We start from the raw sequence: 4,804 nt of genomic DNA, 5'->3' as shown, positions 1-4,804 counted from the left end.
GTGCACGGGCTTCTCATTGCGGTGGCTTCTCTTGTTGCAGTGCACAGGCTCTAGGTGTGCAGCCTTCAGTAGTTGTGGCTCGCAGTCTCTAGAGGGCAGGCTCAGTAGTTGTGGCGCATGGGTTTAGTTGCTCCGTGGCATGTGGGATCTTCCTGGACCAGGCCTCGAACCTGTGTCCCCTGCATTGGCAGGCGGATTCTTAACCACTGCGCCACCAGGGAAGCGCCCCCCCTAAATTTTCTCACTGCCGCTTTTTAAGCCCTCCCTCCTGCCTCTCCCTGTCCACCTCTGCCCTAATCAACCTCTAATTTGCTTTCAGTCATATAGGATTAGTTTGTATTTTCTAGAATTTTATTTAATTCTGCTCTGGAAATTGACGTTTGTCCTTGGGAGATCAATGTGTGTATGTGTGCCTTATCTGATGATTGTCTCCTAAATCCTTGGAATACCAAAGTTCTTTCTAGATCCTAAACGATGCAGCTGGACTTAGAGTAGAAAGTGCACCCAAAACCCCCATGCCTTTTCCATGGTATTATTCTAGATTGAAACATGCAAGGTGGGGAAATGTGCTGCTAGGAGATACTCAGATCCACAGACTATCAGGAAGGGGAAGGAGGCTGTGGGCTATAATCTATGATTCAAACAATCCATTAGCAGCAGAAAAATGAAGAGTATTTTCTAATTGGACAGAGAATGCCCTTCTCAGCAGCAGAGAGCATGTGGGTGAATCCATAATAGATGTGGTGCAACACCTCTTACCCTTCATTTTCCCAAATATACCAAGGAAGGCGATTCTAATGAGTCGGTGAGGGAAATCTGAGGTTTGGGTTGTGCCCTGCAGAGGGAAGAATAGAGAGCTCTGGGAGCACATATGAGCGACATCTAAGGAAGGAAGGCTCTGAAGGAATCTGAGCTGCATTTTGGATTAATAACATTTTCCATAAACTGTCTAGCAAAACCAATAGAAATCCTGATGAGCAGAGTTTTTAGAGAACTGATGCATAGATAGGTGAATATATTTCCCCAAAGAAAATATGAAGCATATGGTCTGACATCTGATTTGGCAATACGACAGAATATTTGAAATTGGGACTCTCCAGAAAAAGAGAGCATATGGTCACTCTAAGCGTAGGGTGTAGTTTGGGAGAAGGCTCTAAGGTGTGAGAGGAATAAGCCAAAGAAAGGGTGACTGACAGCACTGAGATTAAGCAAATGTCTAATGTCATCAACATTGATTGCAGAGAGTTAAAAATAGAGCTAACATATAGAAGCCAACTAAGATCCCCTGAAGAGTTTCTCGCCCATTCTCCTCTCTCTGGTGTGACAGATATTAACAGCAGCCAGCAACGCCTACCAGGTAGGCTTTAGAAGTGGGTGATGATAGATTTTGAGGCAATAGTGGACGTGAGGGTCAGCAAAATCAGTGAAGTAGTTGGGGAAACAGGCAGCAAATACTGCTGCAAAGATAGTGATTATACTTCCTCTAAACTCCCACCTTATGACAAATACCAGCATTGTAACTATTTTATTTAACAGTTTATATGGTCCTCAAATAGAAGAAAAAGACAAAAGATGTTCTTCCTTTCTGAAAGGGAGACAATACTTTTAACCTAAAGAGAAAATGGATTAGGTTAATTGCATTTTGGTACTACCTGCTTGACTTCTTCCTATACAAGGTATAAACTCCTAAGGGCCTGTATTTAAAGTAGTGTACTTCATAGGATAAGAGAAAATAAATTTTAAAAATCTAAGGACTTGAGAAGGGAATAAAAGAGTGAAAGTCAACTAGAAACCTACTTCAGGGAGGAAGTAATTTGTGAAAATCAAATAACTGGGTGATGGTGACAAAAGAAATAATGACAGTTCTTGGAGCGGATGATACATTTTCAGAATTTGAGTTTACTTCTTTGCATTTCATGACAGAATGAAGTGATTAATATCATACATTCACGTTGAGGAAAATGGGCATCTTGATAGGAGCAGATAGTTTTAAAAAGAAGAAATGAGATAATCTGTTTATCAAATTAACAAAAATTTTTAAAAATGATAGTGCTCAGGGACATCCCTGGTGGCGCAGTGGTTAAGAATCCGCCTGCCAATGCAGGGGACAGAGGTTCGAGCCCTGGTCTGGGAAGATCCCACGTGCCGCGGAGCAACTAAGCCCGTGCGCTACAACTACTGAGCCCGCGCGCCTGGAGCCTGTGCTCAGCAACAAGAGAAGCCACCGCAATGAGAAGCCCGCATACTGCAACAAAGAGTAGCCCCTGCTCGCCGCAACTAGAGAAAGCCTGCACGCAGCAACGAAGACCCAACACAGCCAAAAATAAATAAATAAAAATTTTTAAAAATGATAATGCTCAGTGTTGTTGAGGGTAGAAGTATGTAGTCTCACAGATGACTAGGGGGAGCATAAAAGCCAGGACTTTTCTGGGAAGCACTTTGGAAAAATATAAGAAAAATCTCAAAAATGAGCAGAGCATCTGATATAAAAATTCTACTTCTAATATTTATTTTTGGGAAATAATCAGAAAAATGTTCAAGGATATATATAATTTTAATAGTATTTTTTACAAAGCTGAAAATGTCCAAGAGTTAATTAATGAATGTGATGATACCTCTATACATTGTAAAATGTGCAGTCATTTAAAATATCTATATGCATATACATGGGAAGAAATTCATAATAATAAAGTAGGTTCTGAAATAGTATGTATAGTTTGACCTCTCAAATTTTAAAAAATTCTATAGCTGTAGACATGAATGCTTACAAAAAAAGAAAAATACCAAAATGTTCTCAGTGACAGAATTATAGATGCCTATTCTGTTTGTCTTCTTGTATCTTCTATTTTTCTTTAATAAAGATGTACTGTTTATGTAATAACATTTTAATTGAAGTATAATTGATATACAATATCATATTACTTTCAGGTGTACAAAATAGTAATTATATATATTCATATATATTGAAATGGTCACTATGATAAGTCTGAAAAATATGGAATGCTTCACAAATTTACATGTCATCCTCACACAGGGGCCATGCTAATCTTCTCTGTATCATTCCAATTTTAGTATATATGCTGTCAAAGTAAGCACTATAATAACATTTTAATGACCATTTTATGAACAGGAGTATCCTCACTGAAGGTTTTCTCTCCAAAGGATGAAAAATCAGAGTGCAGGTGTATGATGTCCTGAAGGTGAAGCTGAATGAGAAGTGCATATGTTCAGGAGGGATGTCTAACTAACAGGAGAAACGACAAAGAACTTTTATATATGCTCCATAAATGAATAAATGAGCAGAGATATTTTTAGGTCACCATTTGCTTCTATTTTGGGAGGCTTTAAAAATTCTTCATCTGGAGAAATAAGCATTCATAAATTTGGGGGTACGGGATGAGATGGAGTGGGGAAATTCAAATATTTTCTGTCAGCAACTTTACTTCTGTCAGTGTTTGTTTATCTCATCACCAAGGGAAAATGGTTCACAATAGTCTCGACCATCAGAAACATCTCAGGATTTCAAAAATACAGTAAGAATAATCATTATTGACGCCTTTGCAGCACTTTTCAAAATGTTAAAAAAAAATCACTAACATCAAATAGTGTCTGTAATAACCCTATGAGCCAAATCAAATCAATATGATTCATAGGGTCATCATGAAATGCAGGTTTCCAAACTGCTGACACACAAAAGTGTCTGTTTCGGTCAAGGTTCTTGGTAGCAGTAATAGAGACCAGCTCTCACCGATTTCAGCAGATCAATAGTGGATTAAAAGGACATTGGGTAGCATATACAGTGTAGAAAAGACAGCCTCTTCAATAAGTGGTGCTGGGAAAACTGGACAGGTACATGTAAAAGTATGAAATTAGAACACTCCCTAACACCATACACAAAAAGAAACTCAAAATGGATTAAAGACCTAAATGCAAGGCCAGACACTATCAAACTCTTAGAGGAAAACATAGGCAGAACACTCTATGACATAAATCACAGCAAGATCCTTTTTGACCCAGCTCCTAGAAAAATGGAAATAAAAACAAAAATAAACAAATGGGACATAATGAAACTTAAAAGCTTTTGCACAGCAAAGGAAACCATAAACAAGACCAGAAGACAACCCTCAGAATGGGAGAAAATATTTGCAAATGAAGCAACTGACAAAGGATTAATCTCCAAGATTTACAAGCAGCTCATGCAGCTCAATAACAAAAAAACAAACAACCCAATCCAAAAATGGGCAGAAGACCTAAACAGACATTTCTCCAAAGAAGATATACAGATTGCCAACAAACACATGAAAGAATGCTCAACATCATTAATCATTAGAGAAATGCAAATCAAAACTACAATGATATATCATCTCACACCGGTCAGAATGGCCATCATCAAAAAATCTAGAAACAATAAATGCTGGAGAGGGTGTGGAGAAAAGGGAACACTCTTGCACTGTTGGTGGGAATGTAAATTGATACAGCCACTATGGAGAACAGTATGGAGGTTCCTTAAAAAACTAAAACTAGAACTACCATACGACCCAGCAATCCCACTACTGGGCATATACCCTGAGAAAACCATAATTCAAAAAGAGTCATGTACCACAATGTTCACTGCAGCTCTATTTACAATAGCCAGGACATGGAAGCAACCTAAGTGTCCATCATCGGATGAATGGATAAAGATGTGGCACATATATACAATGGAATATTACTCAGCCATGAAAAGAAACGAAATGGAGTTATTTGTAGTGAGGTGGATGGAGTTAGAGTCTGTCATACAGAGTGAAGTAAGTCAGAAAGAGAA

General features: G+C 38.5%; 1 non-coding gene across 1 annotated transcript; it reads right to left on the bottom strand.

The window, feature by feature from the left end:
• Positions 1-2,989: 2,989 nt before the first annotated feature.
• Positions 2,990-3,096, bottom strand: LOC137763267 (U6 spliceosomal RNA). The gene has a single exon (XR_011073809.1). It is a non-coding gene; the product is annotated as a U6 spliceosomal RNA (small nuclear RNA).
• Positions 3,097-4,804: the final 1,708 nt, after the last annotated feature.

Source organism: Eschrichtius robustus, chromosome 3 (genome assembly GCF_028021215.1).
Source record: "Eschrichtius robustus isolate mEscRob2 chromosome 3, mEscRob2.pri, whole genome shotgun sequence".
In the NCBI taxonomy this organism is placed as follows: Eukaryota; Metazoa; Chordata; class Mammalia; order Artiodactyla; family Eschrichtiidae; genus Eschrichtius; species Eschrichtius robustus.
The sequence above is the reverse complement of the archived record's forward strand: the minus strand, read 5'-3'. Positions and strand labels throughout refer to the sequence as shown.